General features: G+C 43.6%; 1 long non-coding RNA gene across 3 annotated transcripts in view; it reads right to left on the bottom strand.

Moving 5' to 3' along the window:
• Positions 1-24,236, bottom strand: part of LOC133381945 (uncharacterized) — a 66,025-nt gene extending 41,789 nt beyond the window's left edge. For all 3 annotated transcript variants that reach the window (XR_009761774.1, XR_009761762.1, XR_009761766.1), the window contains exon 1: positions 24,047-24,236. This is a non-coding gene — a long non-coding RNA (uncharacterized LOC133381945). The remainder of the gene's footprint in view (positions 1-24,046) is intronic.
• Between the last annotated feature and the right edge of the window lie 893 nt (positions 24,237-25,129).

Raw genomic sequence — 25,129 nt, forward strand, 5'->3', positions numbered from 1 at the left:
AAAATAAACACACATATACAGAGGTAGTAGAATAATTCTTTTTATCCATAAGATAGCAATGGTGGTCTCTCCACTGGTAAGGGAGGTAGAGAGGGAGGCTGAGGCCACTACTCAGATCTTTGCACGTCAAACAAAGTGCAACCCCCCCCCCACTCAGCCAGCCAGCATAATCTCTCTCACTTAACCACCTCCCGGACCCTGCCCTGCCAGCAACTAAGGGACACTCACCCAAGCAAACATTTTCCCCTGAGATGCAAAACAGTTAAAATACTGCAAATGCAGCACAGTAGCCAGAGAGGGTGGTGGAGGCCACTTTGTGTGCCAAGTGCAAACACAGTACTCACACACACACACACACACACACACACACACACACTGTCATCTTTCACCTCCACAGTCCTTTATCTCCATTCTGCTGCTACCTCCTTCTCCTCCTTTATCCATGTTCTTGCCCTCCAGCTCCTTTTTCCCTCCACTCCATTCTTCACCACCACTATTCATTTTTTAAACAATTCTTTTCTCCACCCCATCTCATTCTCCACCTCCTCCATCGTCGCCTCCTACCCACCCACAGAGCATGAGGGAAGAGAGACGCTGCACAGAAGCCCAGTTTGAGGCATATGATTTTCATCCACAAATCAGAGGAGCAGAAGATTTCCCCTGTTCCCTCCCCCCCCAAGTAATGCCCAGAAGTAATGCTGGAAGCATTACAATTACTCCACAAAACTAATAAAATTACTCCTAGTTCTATTACAATCAAAATGTAAAGAAATTACCCACTCGTTCCTCAAAAAAGTAATGAATTACCAGTAATTCGGTACTTGTAATGGATTACTTCCAAGCTCTGCCCTTGTCCATAGTCAGGCTTGCGCCTGCACACCACTGCCAGGAGCATTCTGTGGTGGCAAACTTAGATGATCTTACCAAAATTCATGATTTTGCTGCCAGCTTCAGGGTCACTGGCAAAGTTCCCAGCTAACTATGTGAGGCTACTTGGGAGGAGGGGAAAGTATGTGTAAATACATGCCCAGATCAAGGCTTGGCTAACAGCCAAGAAGGGGGTGGAGCCTTCCGCTCATATATAAGCTCTCAGTCTGAGCTGCTTCACTGCTGAAGCAACATCTTCCTTTGAATCCCAAACCTCAGTACAAAACTTTCCTGACATGGACAAAGAGCTGCTAGTAGGGATCTACCATAGCTCTCTTGCCCAGTGTGTCTGCACTCTAGGGATCCACTATTTTAACAGACATTTATAATGGTCCGACCTTGACAATGGCAAGCAAAACCCTTGTCACAGGATATCATCACTTCCATCTTGTCTGGATTTGGTCTCAGTCTTCCTCCAGCCTGACACAGTCAAACATGTCAAGAATGAAAGCTGCTGATGAGCTTAGATCTACTGAATAAGTAAAAGAGTTGGGTGTCCTCAGCATATCTCACTCAACCCTTCAGACAATCACTATCCACACACAGCTCTGTCCTTCAACAGAGAGGAATGGCAGGAGGGGGGCTGTCACCAGTGCTGCCTTGCACTCCACAGCCTTTGGCAATTGCCTCACGGTGCCTAATAATAGGGCTGGCCCTGTAGCTCCACTGGAGCTACTACTGTCTTATAGACACAGCAGAACCTAATTAAAAAGTGTCCTCATGGCAGTGTAGTTGACCCGTTGACCTCTGCAGAGAGAATAAAATAAGAACAGTTTTGCTTTTAGGCTTACAAAAGAAGACGACAACATTTGCATATGTTTGTTTGCTCTGCAGTGCATCACTTTCTCTGATTACTGTACTCATGCAATCCTTTTGTGGTAAAAGGCAAAGAAGGTCAAGAGGCAGAAACAACCCTAAAGATAATTTGCAGCCTGAGGTGGGGTGGGGATGGGGAGATTGGTGGCTTCCTGCCAGCTTTCTGGCGCCTGTGGTCGGCTGGCTCTCTTTGCAGAATGAGGAGGCATAAGATGACGTGTGGATTTGCTGGAAGGGCTACTGGAGACAGGCAAGACGTTCTACAGTGGATCAGGGAAATGTGAATAACACTGAGATCCCTGTTCTGTTCATCAGAACTCCTTCTCAAGGACTTGAGTTATATTGGTCCTCATCCCCAACTGTTATGAAACTTAGGTACACTGTAATGTTTGGATCCATTCCTTGATCTTTGCCAAGATGTCAGAAATCCCTGATTACAGGGAGCTAATTTCTCTCAGGCATACAGGATTAGCGGCACAAAGGAGGATTCTGGGATGAATCTATGGAGTGCTCAGGCTATAATCATGCAAGGAACCAGACTAGGGAAATTGATTCAGTTTGCATTTCAAACTGAATTTATCAAATTCGCTCTTTCTAAAACAGTATGAGAACTGAAGCACAGCCATTCTTCGAAATTCATGCTTATTCTAATTGTGCAGTGCAGTTCTTCAATCAAACAATGTTTACAAACATGCATATGTTAGGGGAAAGCGTGCATAAACATGAATACATGAGTGAAAATAACCATACAAAAATGCATTATATGACGAGAAATGGCTTACATTAGTCAAAACTGCATACAAAAATGTGTTTATCAGGAGAAATTTGCACTAAAATGCTGGAGAATTTTCATGAGGATTTTTTTTAAAATCCACAAATTGGCTGCAGAAATGTGGACAACTGCATTTAAGATTGGAAAAATTAGAAATTGAGAGAACCGAAACTGACAGATCTTTGCATTCCTAAACCGAACATAGTAAAACTTTGCCTTGAAATCTCAAGACTTGCTGTATGTTATTTCAAAGGATCTCAGTGCACTGGGACACAACCCAGAACAGAGATGGGAAAGCAGTGGCCGTCCAGATGTTGTTGGACTCCACTTCCCATTAGTTCCAGCCAACACTGTCAATTGTGCTGGGAGTGGGAGTCCAGTGACATCTGAAGGGCGACACAGGTCCTCTAACCTACAGTGTAACTACAATTGTTCACTTTTCAGCCTTGTCACCCATGAATAGTAGTGATGAGCTTGATTCAGAACTGGTAACTTCAAACTGAGCTTTCCTCCACTGCAATATTTTTTTTTTTAAAAAAAGCTTTGTTTATTCTAAAAATAATTCAGACCCAGTCTGGAGCATGATGAAGTCCAAATCCCTCCGTCATCCTGCAGGATGGAACCTAGCGGGTTTTGGGTGGATCATGGGATAACTGAGAGTTGACTGGCTTTCCAAACTGGCTATTTGACACCAACTGGTTGCCAACCCTATTCAGATGGACCCTATTCAGATGGCTGGACCATTCCCATTCCAGGATATGTTAAGCTCTGCCTCTAGATTAATCCTCTATTACATGCAATTGCAAGGAGAGATACAAACGGATACCTCCTATGCTACATTTATGCAATACCATTTCCTAAGGCCTGCCTTAAACTTCCTGTAGGATCTGTGCTCAGTTTTAACACTGGTCTGGGCCCAATCCTGCCAGGACCTGTTCTTTCATTTCTAACAATGGTGGTGCTCTGTTTCATACTTTCCTATCCAGCATGAGAGCTAAAGGAGAAAATAAGGAAAAAACTGAACTACTCAGCAAGCCAAATTTTGTGCCAGATCCTTAAAAAAACCAAAAAACGGCAGCACTCCTATATTCTTCTTAAGATCTCCTCCAAGTCAGATAACTGAAACTAGTGCCGACTACAAAATTAGCTTAGAGTCAATTTGCTTTACGGGAAAACCTCCAAAAGAACATGGTTACATATTGACATTGCCTCCCATTTGCAGTTTATAATGCAGTAATTTAGATGGGAATTAAATTACAGGCCAATATAAAGCAGGCTGCCAAATCTAGTAGAGTACTCATTGCAAAATGAAATTTGAAAGACCACACTGGGCCAATGTATATCCAAATATCATCTGATGAGCATGGCAGATTTAGGAAAGCATGAATTAATAATGACAAAATCAAGTGCTTGGGTTTTGATCTTCTTAGTGTTAGGGTCTTCAGCCTCTTGTACTGTTCTATTGGTGATTCACTTCCTATAACACACACACTACTGTTGTTAATTTTTAGCAGTGTGATTGACTGCCTGAACTATATAGCAGGCTTACTTGGCTTCCCCAGGTATGTTCTGTATCAGGGGTCTCAGCCAAAACCTCATTTGGAGCTGGAATGGTGTTGATCTAGTTACAACACAAAGAGTTCTGCTATACGGGCCAGAGACCGATCTAATCCAGCTTCCTGTTCTCACAGTGGCCAACCAGATACCTATGAGCACAAGTAGGATCTGTGCAACAGATTTCTCCCTACTTTCTATTTCCAGCAACTTTTATTTAGGCGTAGAACAGAGTGATTATTGATAGCAGCCATTGAAAGCCTTATCTTCTATAATTTGGTCTAATGCTCTTTTAAAGCCACCCAAAGATGGTGGTCATCACAACCTCTTGTGGGAGAAAATGTCATAGTTTAACTATGCACTGTGTGAACAAGTTCTTTTTTTTTTTTGTCTATCCTGAATCTTCCAACAGTCGGCTTCATTGGGTTGCCCTGAGGTCTAGTGTTATATGAGCGTGAAAAACTTCTCTCTTTCCACTTTCTCGACACCATGCATAATTTGACACACTATCATGTCCCCCCCCCCCAGTTGTGATAGGGGTCCTGGTCCTACTATTTTAGTTGTTCTGAGCTTCATTGTGCAAGGACTCTTGGACTTGCTTTTGGCCTTTTTCTGTTAATTTAATCTGGCCTATTTATGGGTTCATGAATATGCCCTTGACAAATAATGATGAAACTGAAATAAATTCATACACAAAAATGAATCCATACCCCACAAATTATCATCTGTGACAGAAATAATTGTGTGACAGAAACAGAAATAATAATAATAATAATAATAGAACCATAGAACAGTAGAGCTGAAGAGGCCTATAAAGCCAGAGTCCAACCCCCAGCTCAATGCAAGAATACAAGTTACTAAATAATATTTAGTATTCAACATCATTCCCTCTATTTGCAAATATGAGAACTGAGTGCTAATCCTTATGTACCCAAAAATGGCACCATCTACACACAAGAAGGAAATATTAGTAAGTTCATGGGAAAGAGAGATTTTTATTTATTACATTTATACCCCACCTTTCTTTTCATGATAGAAACTCAAAGTGGCTTACATATGGTTCCCAGACAGTCTCCCATCCAGGAACTAACCAGGCCTGACAGCTGGCTTTATGTGTCTTAAGACCATAGCCTGGGGCTACAGGTTTTTCTATTTCCTTCTTTGTCTCAGCATGCCACAGTGTAACCAGAGATCATTTGCACAAGGCACAAGCCTATTGGACCATAGCTAAGTAAAATATCGGTGTGGCTGCCCAGGGTACAACATTTTTGTGTGGGGAGGGATATCGCAGAGTTTGAAGAAGAAAGATGATTTGCATGTTTAATGGGCTCAGAGAAAGTGATTCTGCCCTGTGTTTTCTGCCTTTCCATTTCCATGTTTGACATACAATTTTCACAGTGTCTTAAAGTTGGTATGGTATATGGTATAGAGTCAAAATGCATAATGACAGTTGACCTCAAAGACTGACAGGGAGAAGTAGAGCTGCAGATTTTGAAGCCAAGCTAAGGCTGTACCAAATGTTCTTCCATTCAATTTTCATGTAAAAAAATTGAAACCCCTCCCCGAACTTAATTGAGGGAATTCTCACGTTTCCCCTATTCACCACCATTCTCCCACCTCCCCAATATATGTGGCTGTTTCAACATCACTTTTTTCCTGATTAGGACTTCCGTCTAGACTAATCCCAGCCAATCAGAGATTGTGTGGTGAGCAGGATGACATCATGCTGCTATGTGGCCAATTATATTTGTTTACATGCTGGCATTAATTGATGACAAAATCCATTGTGAGGGTAAAATTCCCTAAATGGCCTTTTTCAAAACCACTGGTGTGGCTTACTTTTCAAAGACAAATAGTGTTAAAGGGAGATAAAGGGTGTGTCTGAGTTGAATGAAATCCACGGATCACACAGCGATCTTTTCAGTCTATATATGAGTTTCCTTACTCGTTTTTCCTTTTGCAAGGCCTTCCCCACAACAGCCTAAGGCAGCCAGCCTGGTAAACTCCAGATGTTTTGGACTACAACTCCCATCATCCCTGACCATTGGCCGTGCTGTCTAGGGCTGCACACATCTGCCTAGCGGCAGCTTCATCTCCACATCTAAACCATGTTGGCAGGGTGGGCGTTTGCTGTTAGTAAGCTTAACTGCATCTCTGAATCAAAGAAGGCGGCCTTGAGATGAAGGGATAAGTGTTAAGGGTAGTGTTGGAAATGGATATAGATTAGGGACTAATTGCATTGTCTAGAAATGTGCATACAATAAACATGCTTCAGACTGAACCCAACATGTTTTGATGATGTTTTCCAGACATGGTTATGCTGCCAAAGCCCTTGGAAATGTCACTGGAAGTATTTCTTTCTTTTGCGTTTGAAGAACTCCTTTGATTATGTTACCAGAGAAAAGTTTACATGAACAAAAATACAATTAGGAGTAACTTCTGTTTTATCTCAGCGTGACGAGTTTATCATAATGTTTGCAATTTGCTGAGTAATGTCTCCCGTTCGTAAGCTCTGGGCTGTTTGCAGCTGATCAAAATATTTTAGAGATTTTACAAAACTGGCACCGCTGTGCTGGCAAAGACACACACGCCACAGTTTATGCAGCGATATAGTATATTGAAGGGCTAAACGTTATAATAAACCCTTTGAGAATACTCTTGCAATAAATCCAGCATTTAAAAGATGGTTTTAGCACAACAAAAAGTCTTCTCAGTGGTGCATTGTTGTAAACAGGGACAACGGGAACTTCCAGACCGTCATACTTTTTGTACAGACTTCCCATTCATTCGGCTGAATGCTGCTTTAGGCTCTTGACTCAATAAGGGTGTGCCTTCATAAGCCATCGCAAAGAAAGCAGCCGCATTGTGAGAAATAGGGCTCTATTTATCTGCCCGGTAGAGCATGGGTAAGGAACTCCCAGCCTGGGTCAGATCCAATACGTGGTGCCTTTGGATCCTCTGCAGCCTCCTCACTGCTGCCCATCCTCATGTGGCAATTAGGCTTAGAAATAAAGGTCCTACTTCTACAAATGATTGTCATGAGGGGATGGTTTTCAAGAGGGGTGGCAGCTGGGAAAGGAGGGTTTAATCCTCTGCACCCTGCATGCTGAGGCCTCCCTCTCCCCCAAAGTTTTTGCACACACACCCCCGCATGGCAATCAGACTTAGAAAAAAGGACTCATTTGTGGGAATGGGACCTTTATTTCTGAGCCTAATTTCTGAGGGTGGGGGGAACTGAGGAGTTCATTCCCCAGGCTGGATCCAAAGACACCCGTAAGCCTTTGAAAAGCATTCAGAAATGGTCCACCACTACAAAATGGAACAAGTCAGGTTTTGACCAGGGTTGACTTTATGGTGCATTTGACTCTCTTAAATCAGTTTTGTTGACTTCTGGTCCATTTCCAGATTTAAATTTCAAGCACTGGTTATTTTCTTTAAAACCCAAAAAAAGTGTGGGATTAGGATTTTTGAAAGACTCCTCTCCTCTTAAGTGATGCCACTTAGATCAGAGAATAAGACCTTTCTAGACATCTCACTACTAACCAAAGTGTGGCTGGCAGGATTGTGCACAATAACCTTCTGCCTTATGGTGCCCAAGCAATGGAAGTCCTTCACTTGGGAGATCCATCCACTTCCCCTCCCTAGTGGCACTTTGTTGCTGGAGGAAGTCTTTTTCTTGTTGTTGCCTGGTATTTGAATGTATTATGCCTGGGTCCCTCTCATCATCATTGATTTTATCTGCTGTTCCCTGCCTATGTTTTATGTTTTGTCCTAATTATGATTGTTCAGCTGTTATTTTTTAAAAAATAGATATTAGCTACCTTGGAAATTTGTATTTGAAACCAAAAGGTGGGATCTACATGTTTTATGGCAGACTCCTATACATGTCTAGAGTGCTGGACTAGGGCCTGGGAGACCAGGGTTCAAATCCCCATTCCACCGTGAAGTTTGCTGGGTGACCTTGGGCCAGTCACAGCCTCTCTGCCTAACTTACTTCACAGGATTGTTGTAAGGACAAAATGGAGAGGGAGGAGAACTATATACGCCACCTTGAGCTCCTTGGAGGAAAGGTGGGATATAAACGCAATAATAATTAAATAAATACATTTCAGCTGCAGTATGTGGACCCCAGCCTCAGCCAACCTGCTGAGCTTTTAAAAAATAATAATAATCAAGAAGGAGCAATGTGGTGGTGGTGGGGATGCTAGACAGTGAAAACATAAGGGTGGAAAGCTTGAGGAGAGGTGTTAGTGCTTTTAGGCTTTGGGATGATCATTAGAATTGATGACTTGGTTAGAGTGCACTTGGGAAATGAGGGTGGAGCAGAAGAGAGATCAGCACATGCACACACACACAAACACACCTGTACCTCCGGCAAGCATCTGCAGGCATGCATGGATTTGGGGCATGTGGGAGGGGGAAGCCCTCAACTGCCACAGCATCTTGGAGAGAGAGTTTGGGGGGGGGATGGATTGTAGGTGGATGCTGGCACACACGCACTTAGCCTCAGAGATGGGGGGGAGCAAGTCCTGAGCTTCCTCACTGCTTCTTGGCTCCGTCAGGGCCAAAGGCAAGATCTGGGCGGCCTTGCAAATAAGAAAGGAGGTGGCAGTGAATCAGGAGCCAAGAAAGGAAGGCAGGCAGGCTGTCAGGAAGGAAGGGGGAAAGCAGCCATTCCTTGCAGCCTTGCTTCTTTTTGCTTCATGAAAAGCCCTCTCCTCTCGTTCTGAGTAAGGGCGTCATCAGCAGTGGCAGTGCGAGGAGACAGGAGTTGGTGATAGTAATCCCCTCTTCTTCCTGGTAGCTCATCCTCCTTTGGCATCTGCCACGTGTTTTATAGACAGATGCCTGTCCTCGGCGTGCCTGAAAGATACTCTGCTGCTTCAGCAAAAGTCCTCCCCTCTCATTTGGAGCAAGGGGGAGGTGTCATCTGCAGCAGCAGTGGGGAGCGGACAGCGTTCAAGGAGTGAAGACTTTTTTTAAAAAAATTAATAAATTAATTTCTTTACCGTTCATGGCCCCCTCTGGATTACTTCGCAGGCCCCTGAGGGTCACAGCCCCAGGTTGGGAACCACTGCTTTAGGGGAACATATCATGTTTACAATAAACATCCTCTCCGGCAGACAATGGCTAAATATAGATTTGAGACATACCATAACTCTCACTTGGTGGACGGTAAAGGATGGAACATTTTTTCCCTGAAATCTCCAGTTGCCCCCGATTCCTTTTCTGAGCAATGTCCTTTGACTGTGTACCCTCAGGAACCCAGTGATACTGCTGACCTTAAACCAATTACATTTTCTCTGACCCCCTTGAGCAAATCTGTAGTCACAGCAGGGACAATTACTGAGCGTCAGTGTCAGAATGCTTTTCTTTGCATGTTGGCTAAAATTCCACTTAATAACTAAAACACAGCAATCATATTGAAGAGGGCAACCTCTGCGTCTTCTTCATCTTCCTATAGCAGCATGGTTAGATTTCAAAGAGGATCATTAATGTCTGTTGAGGTATTAAGAAAAGGGATGAAGCCAGTTACAGCCTGCCATTCAGCGCTATTCAGGTGAGCTTTCTGTTTCCTTGATTGAGAAAACAAAGAGTATGGGTTTTCGTTCTGTTCCTACAGGGTGACTGTAATGGTGAACATTACTACATTTAACGTGGGTTACAAATCAGTGAGGTAGTAGTTGAAGACCGGGACATCTTTTCTGTTTCCTTACTGTCTGAAGGCACATGAACTACCTCCATATTTCACCTCTGGGTGCGCTTTCTCTCATGCAATCTTGGATCTACAGTCTATACAATACATGCTTGTATATGTGCGCACACCCATCCACCCACGGTTCTTTTCTACTAAGCTGATCACTTGAGCTCTGACTATTGTTGAAGCAACATCTGTCCTTCCTGGGAGTTTTCCTTGGTACTGAAGAACTCCATCTCTCCCAGCTGTGAGTGACCTAACACTAGAGAGCCACTGCCAGCTGGTGCAGGCACTACTGAGTTTGATAGGGCAATGGTCTAACTAACTCAGTATAAGCCAGCTTCCTATATTCTGTGTACAAGGGCTCTGGCTTGTGGTCATCCTACCGAAGACTGAATTTAGATAAGAGATACTGAAGGATAACTTTTTGTGTGGTGGTAATGGAAATGGACTGCCTGCAAGTTGATCCTGACTTATGGCAACGCTATGAATAGGGTTTTTGTGGTATGTGGTATTCAGAGGGGGTTTACCATTGCCTTCCTCTGAGGCTGAGAGGCAGTGACTGGCCCAAGGTCACCCAGTGAGCCTCATGGCTGTGTGGGGATTCAAACCCTGGTCTCCCAGGTCGTAGTCCAACACCTTAACCACTATGCCACACTGGCGTGGTGAAGGGAAGCTTTAATAGAAGGTATTTTCAGAGTAATCCAAATCCAGTATCTCCCAGGATGAAAGAGTTTGGATTCAGCATATCCTTGGGCTTTCCTGGCTGAGTCGGCATAAGTCCCTTACCCTTACACACATGCCAGGGCTTTGTTGGTTCCGATGGGGCTCAGGCAGTGGAACTTAAGTCAATGTAAGTCTCAAAAGGTGGGCATTCCAGGGGCATGGTGGGGTGAGGCAAGGAAAGACTTACACCTATTCCAGATCCTGTGTGTGCTGATGCGAGCTAGGGCTCAATCTTCAAAAGTCAGGCCCACACTCACCTGCTGGGTGAATAGGAATAGGAATTTGGAATAGGAAGAACCTTTGGCAGCCTAAGTTATGCTGTCTTCTGATAGTTAGGATTCCTCTCTTTGAGTGGCTGTCAATTAAAAGACAGAAAGTTACAAATGGTTTTCAACAGACAAGAAATAGGGTGCTGGGGAAGATGCTGACAGATTCCTAAGGAGCTGCAAAATACTGGCGCTCTAGAAAGGTAATTTGCAAGGCTACCATTAATTTCTGAAGTTAATGAGGAAGCCAATAGTAACCAAGAGCAGCCTGGGGTCCTGACGGTTAGGTGGAGCAGAGTGTTGTCAATGAATTTCAACACAAGACGAGCAATTCCGTCGACTGAGACCTTTCAATTAAAGAAAGACATTAACTGCATCATGTGAAGGAAATCTTAGGGCCAGTTTGTGCACTTAATATTTTCCTGGAAGGGATTCCCTTTATTGGAAAGAAAGGCTGCAGTTGAAAGGATCGATGGAGAGCAATCTGCCTGTACAAGTAATCAAACCACATCATTCACAGACAATCCTCTAGGGAGGCCTTGTTCTGTGCTTTCACCTTCTGAAGGTAGATTGCGGGTGAACTGGAGCCGTTTTCCAGGGACCTGGTTGACCTGTCCCCCCCCGCCCGAAATTCCCTTTCCAAGGTGGAGTAACCCGTTACGGGAAGTGTGGGAATGTTGCCAAAGATTGCTTTCGATTTTTTGAGTTCTCCCTCTTCGTCCTTAATGTGTGGAAGCACTGTGTGTTGTGATGTCAACGTATTGTGTATTCCTCTGCTCCCGCTGGTGGGAGGGGGGAATTAATGCAGGACTGGGGAAGCACACAGTGATGTTGTGGCACAGTTAAGTCTTCCTAAATATGAAAAAGGAATTTGCTTATCTCCCTTCACCCACCCCCACCCTCCAACGTGTTGGGAACAAAATGCTAGATGCAAAACTTCACTGAAAGTGATAGCTCCATTTCACCTGGATAGTAGAGGTGGGCAAATCTGTCAATTTTGGTTTCTCCTCAGTTCTTAATTTCCCAGTCTTATATTTGGGTCTCCAAATGTCCACATCAGTTATTATTATTTTTTTAAATCCTCATGAAAATTCATTAGCATTTTGTGTGGATTTCTCCTATTATACTCAGTCACTTTTGCCTAATATATACATTTTTACCAAGCAATTTCCCCTCATATAATGCATTTTAATGTTTTCACTATGCATTTTTATGCATACTTTACCCCAGTATATGCATTTTTGTGAGTATTACTTTGCTGAATTTTACCGTGTTGTGAAATTCAGAGAAGTGCACATTTTGAAGGATGGTTGTGTTTCAGTTCCCGTGTTGTTTCAGAAAGTGTAAATTAGGTAGGTTTGCCTACAAGTGCAAATTGAATCAATTTTGTCCCTCACCCCTAGACAGTAATCAAGCCAGTTGCTTTACTATAGCATTCTATTGTATTTCTTAGGTTATTTTTAAAAAATGATTTTTTAAAAAGAAAATGGCAAAAAGGGTATTCCTAAATGCTACGGCATAGAGAAGGAAAACTGATGCAACGTCATTTTCATATACTTCTGTCCTCAGTGAATCCCGTCAAACACATTTGACTTTGAAGTGGACATACTGAAATGCTAGCTGCTGCTGCTGTGTGTCTCTCTGTGTGTGTTTTAATCTTTTCATTGATAACCTTTTCATTGTTTTATGAAAAAGTAAAACCATCACTGCCTGCTCTGAGTCCTTGTAAAAAAAATAGGTTTATATTATGTATAAAGCATAAATAAATAGTCCTATGAGCAGTCACATGAGAAAAGGCTGAAGGTGAGTCCAAGAAAGGTTGTAATTTTGGGGCAGAAAAATGTGGCAAAAGGGAAGGGTGTCTGTGTGCCTGTGGCTCTCACAACCATAGGTAGATTTTAATTAACAGGTAGTAGCCCATATCTGTGGACTGGTTTGAGCTGTGGAGTGGGAGTGGGGTATGTAATTCTAATTATTCAAAGTGTCCTCCAGTGCCTTATTTATGGCTTTTTAATCTAGACTTTGCATCCCTGAATGATTAATTTGCTTATAGTCTTTCCCTATCAGGACTCATCACTGCGCTATCCAAGTACCTGAGCAAAGCTTGATGGATTTATCTCTGCAGCTCCTCCAGGAAGCTATATTACCCTGTTTCAAAGTGCTGTGGTTAAGGTCAGAATGCTTCCACTAGATTGTTTGGATTGCAGGCCTTTCCTCATAGAGAAAGCAAATGCATTTTATTCCTTTGTGAAATACTCCCACATAATGTAGGAAAGTGCATAATGCTATATCCAGTAAAGAACAGTACTGTTGTTGAGTTGATGTCACAGGGATCTGGGTTCAAATCTCAGCTCTGTCATGAAGCTCACTGAGTAATTTTGAGTTAGTCACTCTCAACCTAAATTACACCATGAGGTTATTGTGAAGATAGAAGTGGGATGGGGAACCCACATTTGGTACCTTAAGCTCATTCCAAAGAGGGTGAAACATGAATCAGATAAAGAGAGAACAGCCTTGATTTGGGCAAGTTACTCTTTGCTTTTCTGTTCCAAGTGCTGCTGCTTTTAAAATTGTGGTTAGATGTGTACTCTAGCAAAAGAAAAGCAAGGTGGGAGAAGAATCAATGGATTTAAAAATAGTTTTACACCAGCCTCCCAAAACATTTTCCAATTCTTATTTCAGATGTAGATTATTCAAGCTGAAATATGAAGGATACCTAACTAGTGGACACAACTGAGAAGCCTAGTTGAAGCTGGACACCCTGTCCAGCTGTCAGTGGGGACATGATCCCAGAACGTATCAGATGCCCAACCTTGGCACCATCACAGCTCCTTGCCAATGAAGTTGGCATTGGAGAACCAAGACTGTAGGCCCCTTCTAGAGGTGAAGAACAAGTGTCTTCAGAGCTTGGAGACGGTGTCGCCCCATAGAGGGGTGGCTGGCAGAGCCAAGAAGAAGCCTCAGGGAGACTAGAAGTGGAAAGGAAGTGCATTTTCAGGATCAAGGTGAGGTAGATAAAGAGTAGGGTAAAGGAAAAGGAGCCCAGGAAGTTGCCTTGAGGGGAGATGTCCTCTCTGTCCTATCAAAGCCAGATCCTGGGATCAAGAAGGAAAAGGATTTACCTCTACTTCCAGAAACCTATAAATAATCCAAACCTAATGATCAGTACAACCAAAGTCAATATCATTTGTCCGGGACTCTAGTAGTCGTCAGTTTACCTTCACATTGTTCCGGCCTCAATCCATGTTAGGCTGTGTGTCTATTCAGTCAGCTAAACTCACACCCAATCCACACTTTCATGTAAATAATTCTTCAACTTTATTAACTTGAACAGCAAGCAACTGATAAGTGAAGATGCTCAAATACTTAGCTGCAGGAGGAGGATTAAAAGACGGTTGAATTTGACTAAGGTAAAAGAGATGGTATGGATTAGGTGAACAGATAATGCAAGACCAGGCCCCGAATGCTGCAATTCAGAGTAGCAGACAAGAAGGCCAGAGGAAAGCTTTTTCTCTACTTCTGAGAAGTGGTCTATACAGGATATTCTACATAGGAACAACCAAGCAATGCGTGATGATGGATACTAAAGCTAACAGATCAATGGGGAAATTAGAGCAGATCTAAAATATGGAGACTAGAGTGCAATCCAGGAAATGACACAATGCCCATATGGGGCAGAACAGATATTATATGAGTCTGCAGCTTTTAAAATCAATAAAATGTAAATTTCCTCCCTCTGCAGCTGCTGGCGATGGGCACCTCTCCCCTCTGCCCATTCTTTTTTTCCTGCAGTTTCAGGACCACAATGAGTCTACCTCTCCAAGCTTCCTCCTTGCCTTACTTGCCCTGTTATCTTTCCTAGTCCCCTGTTGCTGTGGTTTTACCCCATTCCTTCAGCCCTTTTGCATGCCCTTCCTCTCTCTTAGATCACAGCAACTCAGCCAATGACAGCCAGGTTAGAACAGCTCAGCCAATGGCAGCAAGAGCCTTTTTAGGTCCAAGCAACTCAGCCAATGACAGCCAGAAGCCACCTGCCCGCTTTGCCTTTTGACAACAGCCTGCAGTGCAGTCAACCACTCAGTGCCAGAGGCTTCATCACCATCACTCCAAATCCAAATCCCTAAATTCAGATCACCCCTCATGAGCAGCCAGGCTTCATAATAATATAAAGCCTATACATTCTAGCAATAAGGGTTTCAGTGCTGTGGAGCACATCACATTCAGCCGCAGCATTATATTCTGATATATACATCGGCATATTACATAAGACAGGAAAATTGTTTGGGGGCCAGAATCCATTGGTCATCCTTGCCTCAAGGCATTGCAATACAGATGTTAAGCAAGGGGGGGCTGTGAACACACTAGTCACCTACAGCAAAGCAGTTCAATTAGCCACAAGTGGAGGGGGAAAAGGTTGATTCTGCTGATCAATTACAAAATCTGTCCGAAATTATTATTTTTTTAAAAAAACAAAACACTCAAGCTGCTCCACCAGGTTTTACAATGAAAAGGGGCAGGGTTTGACTAGTGTCATGTGAATCAGCAGAACAGTGAGTATGTTTCTTTCTACCCAGAGAGAGAGACAGAGAGAGAGAGAGAGAGAGAGAGAGTCATAGATTCAGTTCTCAAGAGCTAGCTACTGGGATTTCCTGAAAAGCCTTCCCAAACCTGTTAAAAATGTTCTTCTCTCCTGTAGCAATGAAGCAGGTTTTACTTGCGTTACTTAATGCATTTGTTTAGGCTATTTGAAATATTATTTGCATGTGTGCATTTATTAAGATTTAGTGCATTGTAACAGACATACAGGTATTAGGAATTCTGCTAGCACTCGACTCTGATATCAAATGCAGCCTCACAATAAAGGAAAATCCATTTGCAAGTACGGTTATTCCCTTGAACAACAGTGCTAACCACTGTCCATATGTCATTTTTCTCCCATTTGAAAAGAACAGAAAAAAAGTTCACTGTAAGTGACCTCTCCCCCAATAAAATCAGGCTGGAGACTAGCTGTAGCTTGTCCAGGGAGGTGAAGGTTGTTCTCAGTCAACAGATTTAACAAGTTTTGCGTATTGCTTCAAGCAACTGCAAAACCGGTTTGGCTAGAGATGACAGTGGGACAAAAACTGATCTGTGTGTACTCTACTCCATGGAAAGCAAGGCTGGCACCAGATTTGAGGGGGCCCTGGCAAGGCACCATCTGCTCCTCCCCACCCCACCTTGATGCCCCCGGAATAGGCTTACTGGTGGCAGAGTGGCGGGTAGTGGAGATGGTACGGTGCCAGTCCTCTATTTTGAAGGGTTGTCAGAGAACAGTCCTCTATCTGAAGGTGTCCTCTATTTGAGGGCTACCCAATCTACGTCTGGTTTAAAGATCAGGAGCCATTAAAAGGGAGAGAGCAGGAGCCTTGAAGTTGCCCATCGACAGGACAGTTAGCAGCACATAGTCAGCAGACTCAGCAGGCACACAAGTCACCTGGTGTCTTCTCCACTTTGGTGAGATGTACGGTATTTCTATTTAAATTAGAGGGATTATTTCTAAATTTGCATCTTTACATACAAATTACCATATGCTCATTTTAGGCAAATTGGTGGTCTTTGTTCTCTTTGGAGGCAATGCATAACTGGCTGCTCTGTAGTTATTTATTACATTTATCTTGCCCTTCCTCCCTAAGGAGGCCGGGACGACAGACACCAAAGTGATCAAACTCAAATAAAAATGAAATTAAATAATCTAAAAACAACTTTTAAAAATCCCAGCACCGAGAAGTACCAGGTAAACCAGCTGCAGCAGCGACCATCTCCAGTTTCCCAGCATGCCTCAGGGCCCCAAAGTAAAGTTTGTTGGGGGCAGGGCCGAGGCACATTGGGGGTAGAATCATTGAATCGTAGAGTAGTAGAGTAGGAAGGGGCCCATTGGTCATTGAGCCCAACCCCCTGCTCAGTGTAGACTGTGCCCTAGCCCAGTGAACTTCACACTGTGAAGTGTTTTAGCTTTGTGCCAGAGTCAGCTTCAGTGTGTCCTCCAGAACCCATGAGCCCTGGCATTTGCCCTACCATGCCATGCTGCACACCCATGCCAGGCCTGATAATGGGAAGCAAAGTCTCTCTCAAACCACTTTCAACTATCTTAAAAATAATGGTTTGTCTCCAGCCTCCATCAATGAACTGTTGTGAATTTCAATGTTCCAAATGATAAATAGGATGTGTGAGGGAAAAAACATTCTGAGGACAGCCGTTTTCAGAAAGCCATTAGCACCGAAGGAATATGGGTCTTTCCAAGCACAGAGTTGGATAGGACTGATTTGACTATGCAAAAGGCATTGTTCCTCACCTTCCACATAATGAAGGAATTCTGGAAGTGTAACAGATATGGACCAGGAGTCTTCAGTTCAAATCTCCCCTCTGCCAGAAATATCCTTGGTGGTTTTAGGGCGGCTAACCCTTTTTTAAGCCTGAGGGCTGCATTCATCCTTGTCCAACCCTCTGAAATCCATGGTGGGTGTGGCCAAAACTGGCCGTGGCTACCTAGGTGGGGTCTTGTGGGGCAGAAAAATTGATTGGGGGAGGCAGATCAAGTTCCTGAAGGGGATTAGCCTCCTCTGCCTTAGGCAGAACACCTATTCTCTTAGCCTAGTCTAGCCTCCTAAGCATTTAAAAAATCATCTCCCCCCAATATCAACTGTCCTAGCCCTTGTGGTCAGCAAGGGAGACCTTGTTAGTGGTGCCATTCCATTGGTGGAGACCATGACAGGGCTTTCTCGGTAGTGGTGACACAGAGTGTCGGGGAATTAGGTCTTACCAATAAACTCAAAGCCACTCCTGTGTGATCAAGCCAGGAGATAATGGAAACGAACAGAAGGATCGTTGCGACCACACCAAGATAAAAGGTTTTAAAAGATGTCCAATTGACACAGCCAGTCACCCATTGCAGGAATGGTAAAATGCAAAATTAGATATGCCCAATAGTGCTGATCTTTCATACTCACACTCACACAAGTAGCTGGTGGCCAACTAGTTTACTGTAGTGAGGAAGAAGAGACTTGAAGAAGCGGAGGGGCTGCGCTCACAGAGTCTCAGGTGGTATAAAATTTCTCAAATCTTCTGGTGAAGCTGGGGTGTCTTTGTAGTCAGATAATGTTTTAATGTTCTTTTGATATCTTCACTGAGCCCTGATATCTCATCCATCAGTCGGTCAGCTGGCACTTGTAGTGATGTCAGTCTCTTGGCACATCTGTGTCCTCAGGACTGCATCTCCTCTTTCTCATACCAGCTTGGTGCCTATCAAGAGCGTTGGTCATGAGACCTCTTTTGGGGTTCTCAGACTTACATTAGACTTATTTTGTTTATGTTTGACATATTCCAGACACCCATAGGCTGTTGTCATCTTGATAACCTTCAGCGCCTCCAAGCCTCCAGTTTCAGCCATAAGCCCTAGAAACTGAAATTCATTCACACCCACATATCCTCTACATGTTATCATAAAATAGACCACTCTGTCATCTGTGGCCTTGGGTAACTAGCTCACTCCGTGGTCCATAGAAGCAATGTAATCAACACTGCGCTTTGTTTTGCAAACAAGATGGAGAAACTTATAAAGATTCCTGGCTTTACCTCAAACACTATATTTCTGACATTTTCAGTACAATGAAACGGCAATGGCGGCGGCGCAGCAGCTGGTGGGAACGGCGTGTGCTGTGAGCTCTTCGACCGCCACCCCGGCGTTTTCACCTACGTGCACAACTACTACCACACAGGCAAGCTGCACTGCCCTGCCGACGTCTGCGGGCTGCTCTTCAAGGAGGAGCTAGCCTTCCAGGGCATCGACAAGACAAACGTGGAGCCCTGTTGCTGGATGACCTACTGGCAGCACCGCGACACCGAGGAGGCACTGGACATCTTTGAGGCACCTGACCTCATCACCAGTGAGCCGCCCCCCGAACCCGACGACAAGGAGCTGGCCACCAAGCACCTGGGCATCAAGGACGTTGGCGCCGTTAGCACCTCTTCCTCCTCCATCGCCAATGGCTCCCCCCTCAACAGCAAGGATGGCCGCTGGAAGAGGCTCCAGTCGCGAATATGGGCACTCTTCAAGGACCCCTACTATTCCTGAGCCGCCAGAGATCCTGATAATCTGATACCCTAAGACGCAGCTTACTTAGTTTGGGTGTAAATCCAGCACTGGCCATCCGCTACCCCATGTCTTACTATCTGAGCAAGACCAGCTCTTCGCCGAATACCTTGGTCTCAAGCAGTACCGAGCCGCCACCGCAACTGCGGAAGAGGGAGGAGGAGAAAAGTTTTCCCTCTGTTCTTGTTGCATTGTTCTTGTTGCATTGTATTTTTACTGTATATTTTTTACTGGTTATTTCGTATGTAATTTTTTTGTAATATGTTTTATAATATTTTGTTCACCACTTTGGGGGCCTTTTGGCCAAAAAGTGGTATATAAATAAACTATAATAATTATAATAATAATACTAAGAGCATTTCTTATATATATTTTAAAGATACAATTATAAATGTGAATGCAATGATAATATTCATTGTAAATACATAGCAGTGCAAAGCATATAGAAATATTCCAATATTTATTTATTTGTTTGTTTATTATTTTATTTGTATCCCACCCTTCCTCCTAGCAGGAGCCAGGGCAGCAGTATCAATAATAAATGGCATGAATATATAAAGGCATAGAGGTGTTCAGGCATTGATACAAATAGGAAGGAGGAAATATATATCAAATATACTTTAATTCATGTCAGTGGTTATGGAATGCCTTCCCTCTTGAGGTGTGCAAGAACAGAAGAGCCTGCTGGATCAGGCCAATGCCCCATCTAGTCCAGCATCCTGATTTCACAGTGGCCAACCAGATGCCTATGGGAAGCTGGACCTGCGCCTAAGAGCACTCACCCCTCCGGTACTTTCCAGCAACTGGTGTCTGAACCCTTCGTTATGAACATTCAGATGGAATTTTAAGACATTCTTGTTCACCCAGATATTTGGTAGTTGAAGGATACTATGTTTTGCCAGCTATGAAAGTGTTAGCTGTGAGAATGTTTTTTTTAACAAATGGTATTGTTTTTACTGTTTTCTTGTATGCCATTCTGGGCACTTTGGGGAGTGAGTGCAGGATAAAAATGTAATGAATGAATAACACTGGCCAACATAACAGGACCATTGTTAAGTATTACTGGATATGCGTAAGGTACTTTGAACCCTTGAAATGTTTACGTAAGTATGAAGCATCATTATTAAGTACTAGCACATAGGTAGAATATAAAATTCCAGATGTCCATCATCTGGCTTACAAGCTGTATTTTGAAGGCCGTCTAAGGGTATGACGGCCAGATCTCAGTGTTAAAAGCCCTTCACCAAAATCAGGATCAGATCAGACGAAGGCATTAATTTTGCATGACCTCTGCCTATCCTAACAACAAAGTGATGTTTTGGGTAACTGGGAGAAAGGTCTGACATACCAGAAACTCAGAGCTTGTTCTGTAAAGTTTGTTTTCTTTAAGTTGAGAATGCACTTTAAAACTTTTATCACCATTTCTCTAGTGTGACTGCAGGTGACGACCTTTTAGATAATGAAAGTAAACCATCAAAACTTCCTTCCTTAACACGCAAATGTTATGGATGTTGCCAAAGTTCATACTTATCTGACTTAGGATGTGAATTTGTCCAGTCTGTATTACTTAGATATGTCTGGGTTAAATATCAAGCGCATTTCTCTCAAAATGTCTTCTCAAGTTTAGAATTGAAACTGAATCTCCCCACCCCAGCCCCTGCTTATTTGGTGCCTTGAACACAGGGCCAGTTCTAAAGGGCGGCCAGGTGGGGCACTGGCCCGAGGGCCCCTGGAGCTACAAGGGGCCCCTCAGCAGCCCTTCCACTCCCCTTCCGCGATCCATGGCACCAGCCACGGATTGCAGGGCAGGAGCTTCCGCCTGCCCACCATTCCCTCGTCCCACCTACCTGTCTCCTGCCTTTTAGCATTGCCCTTAATGAAGATGGCGGCCGCAGTTTCCCTAAGTACTGAAGGCCCTACCATCATCTTATTGATGGCAGAGATGCGCGCGTGTAGCATGCATGTGTGCCATCAACAAAGATGGTGGCGGAGGCTTCATCCCCTTAGGGAAACCACAGCCGCCATCTTGGTTAATGGCAATGGTAAAAGACAGGAGATAGGTAGGTGGGGGGCATGGGGGGCACACATGAGCGCACACACACATACCGGGGCCCAAGGGTCCTGGCATGCCTGGAGCTGGCCCTGCTTGAACACTCCAAAGCATGCATCCCAGGTACAGTGCCAGCCCTGCTATTAGAGTGAAGCAGCTGCCTCAGGCTGCAGATGCTGTGAGTTGGAGAGTGACAATGAGGTGTTAGAGTTGTGCATGCCATGCTGTCAGCCTTGCACCCTCTACGCTAGCCTGGTGCCCTCAGGTGTGGTAGAAGATGCTGTCCCATCATCAGTGTTGAAGTAAGATTCAACTACTGGTTTGTGCATGAAAATGTGTGTGTGCACGCATGCATGCGCACATGCACCAACTTATGCTTCAAGCAACAAAATGTCTTGGGCTAGTCCTGCCCAGGAGGAACTAGAGCCATGGGAAATGTGATTTTTCCAAGATCCTAGAAACTCATATCATAGAGGGTTCCTCATACCTAGGAGACAATGATGAGCATACTCAGCAGCATCCCAAGCATAGGGAGCTCTAGGACATGTCATTTGCAGGGTTTCTGTTGGAATAAGCAAACTTGCATGTTCCCTTGTAAAAAGGGAGATGTTCCCTTTAAGGGATATTTGCGGAATATCTCCATGTACCTGTTTACCATGATGTAACTTCCTAAAGGGTGGGGTTACCTGGCTTCCTCTGTCCTTTCTGAGGGGATTAACATTCCTGCATATTCTCCATTAAGTCTGAGGAGAGAGAAGTATCCACATGCTTCTCTTCCAAGATGACCATTACCATGGACTAAGTCATCTACTTTTTCTATCTAAGCTAGAGCCTATGTTTCCTGAACATATGCAAGGTCGTGAGTAAACATTCTTTATCTTTTTTTTACCTAAGAAGATTGTCTCTGTTCTTATTTGTGTCTGAGGGAAGGGTGGGCTGGTTTTATTCTCATTCTGCTGCTTGCTTTTATTTCTCTGCTAAGAAATAGGACTACGAAACTGTTCCTATTTCATTTTAAAATACCAAACAGTTTCTGACATGTAAACTCAGGTGCCCTGGAAAACTACATCTCTCATTGTCTCAGATGCCTGCTGTTTGAAAGCTTAAGGCACAGAGAGAGAGAGAGAGAGAGAGAGAGAGAGAGAGAGAGTGTAGTGGAAGCCTCTCAGAGAACCTCCAGTGAGATCTCCCCCTCACTACCAGCACCACTTGATAAGAGGCGGTAGAAAATACAAAACAAAAGACAGTGATGCTTTCCTAAATGCAATACCATACCAAACACAACAAGATTCCTATGAGTAAGGCAGACAACTTAGCATCCCACAACCAGTCAGGATTCATAACCGAAAACCAAAACTAAAAAAATCCTTGCAGTCAGTCAGTTAATGCAGAATGCTGGGGCATGATTGCTGACATGAGTGAGATCCTATCAGCACATAATACCTCTGCTCTGAAATCTGCATTGGTTGCTGATTTGCTACCAGGCCAAGTTCAAGCTGTGCTTTCCATGTTATGGGTGACACATAGTACTTGTTCTGCTCTTGTAAGAAATCAGTCCTGTAAAGTGGCAGCATTTTGGATACTCTGTTCATAGGGTTTTCGTGGTAAGAGGTATTCAGAGGTGGTTTACCATTGCCTTCCTTTGACTTTGGACACATACCATACTTTGGACACATAATGAGAAGACATGATTCACTAGAAAAGACAATACAGAAAAACAGAAGGGAGTAGAAAAAGAGGAAGACCAAACAAGAGATGGATTGATTCCATAAAGGAAGCCACAGACCTGAACTTACAAGATCTGAGCAGGGTGGTTCATGACAGATGCTCTTGGAGGTCACTGATTCATAGGGTCGCCATCAGAGCTTGGAAAAGTTACTTTTTTGAACTACAACTCCCATCAGCCCCAGCCAGCAAATGCTGGCTGGGGCTGATGGGAGTTGTAGTTCAAAAAAGTAACTTTTCCAAGCTCTGGTCGCCATAAGTCAAAATTGACTTGAAGGCACATAACAACAACAACGAAGTGGCAACACCTACGCTTTGGAACTCCTTGCCTATTGACATTAGGCAGACGCCTGTTTTCAGCACCTGCTGAAATCATTTTTGTTTAGGCAAGCCTATCCACACATGTAGAAGCTATTGTGTTTTTAAATCTGTTTTTAACTCATTGTTGGTTTTATTAATTTGAATGTTTTTCAGTACATGTCTAACTGTTTTTGCCAATAATTTTATTTTTTTAATTCTTTCTGTAAACCGCTTTGAGATTTTTTTTACAATAAATCAGTATATAACTGTTGTAAATAAAATACATAAATAAATTTTGGAGTCACAGCTTTTAAAATGTTTTTAAAGATGTTTTGTTTTAATATATTTTAAAGTCTGTTTTTATGATTTTTAAAGTGTTTTTAGTGCTTTTGTTTGCTGCCCTGGGCTCCTACTGAGAGGAAGGGTGGGATATAAATCAAATAATAAATAAAAATAAATAAATAAACTTTATTCACCCAACGCAAAATTCAGAATCATGCCACTTTAAGCTGTTTTGCAACTGTTTATACTTGTTTTATGGTTATTGGATTTTAAAGGGATTTATTTCTTATTGTGAGCTGCCTTGTTTTCCAATCACCAACCCTACCTCACAGGGTTGATGGAAAGACTCCATACACAAACATACTTGTAAAAATACACCCCATATAATAGTTTATTGTCAAACCAGTTGGTCATTGCAGAACATTTTTTTAAAAATCGGTATTAGTTTCCTACATAATAAAAATGTGATACCTAGGTAAACCCTGCCTAATTGCTTTAAAATAGGATTGGAGAGGAAGAGAAAGATTTACAACACAAACATAATTCTTTGTTATGTTTACTCAAAAGTCCCATTAATTTAAAGCACAATCCTAACCATGTCTACTCAAAAGTAAATCCTAATGAATTCAATGGGGTTTACTCTGGGTACATGGGATTAGCATTACTTTATTCCCAGAAAAGCAAATGTTGGATTAAATACTTTGATATTGCCAATGTTTTCAAAGCACTGCCCTCTCCAACAGCCCAGGGTCTGACTCTTGCACACAAGAGGAAAAAAACTTTAGGTCATATTATTACTTACTCAAACTGAAGATTTCAAAGTCACCATTTCCTGACGTTGCAATTAAGTGTAGTCACTGCCTGGGTCAACAAATCACAACCCTGGCTTCACTTATTGTTCATCCTCCACTCCCCCACGAGGGCGAGGGAGGGGGAAGACATGAGTTTCAGGTTTCCCAGCTGTCAGAAGGCGCGGAAGACCCAGGAGTTGTTGAGTCTCAGCAAGACCTTGGGAGGGGGAGTGAGGTTGAGTCCGGGCCAGTTCCCACAGATGGCGCAGTCTCCGAAGAGGAGAGAGCGCCGCCCCCAGACAGGTCAGATGAGCCATTGGCAGATGTTTCAGAGCGCGGGTTGACTCCCCCTTTACCAAGCGGCTCTCAGGATGTTTCAAGTGTGTCACCGCCCCATGACCTCGAGCCGGTTGCTAAGGAGACGGTTCTTTCAGACGAGCTGTTGGAAGCACGTCCCCCCATCACCCCGCTCTCGACACCACGAGAAACGGACAGGACAGAGCAGGACTTGTGAAGAAGCCAGAGATTACGATCTAAAACTTTCCCTACTTAAGACTGCAGCTTTCTGGGTTGAGCTGCTGAGTCAACTTTCTTCACACATTGCAGAGCATATCTAGAGTGCAGTTAGGGAATTCTAGTGAGCTAGCTTAGAGGTTTCTATGAAGCGTACCACTTTTGATGTATCCATTACTTTAATAAAACAAGATTTAATTGCACCTGCGTCTCAGCCGCGTGAATCCCTCTCTGAACAGGACACTTATTGGCTACAATCCTGAAACGGCGGGGTTAGAGCCAGAGCTTGGGAAAGTTATTTTTTTGAACTACAACTCCCATCAGCCCAATCCAGTGGCCATCCTGGCTGGGGCTGATGGGAGTTGTTTTAAAAAAGTAACTTTTCCAGCCTCTGCTAGGAGCTGCTATAACAGATCCGTTAAACAGATTTAAGTCGCGGGGGGGGGCTGATGTTTTGGTGTATATCTCGGGAACCAGACCACCTAGAAACTTAATATTTTTTTTAATTGAAGCTGAGAGTCCGGAGATTAAGGTGGGTCAGACAGAGAGCCGGAGGGGACTCCCAGAAACTGGAGTCTCAG

This window comes from Rhineura floridana, chromosome 1 (assembly GCF_030035675.1).
Source record: "Rhineura floridana isolate rRhiFlo1 chromosome 1, rRhiFlo1.hap2, whole genome shotgun sequence".
Classification (NCBI taxonomy): Eukaryota; Metazoa; Chordata; class Lepidosauria; order Squamata; family Rhineuridae; genus Rhineura; species Rhineura floridana.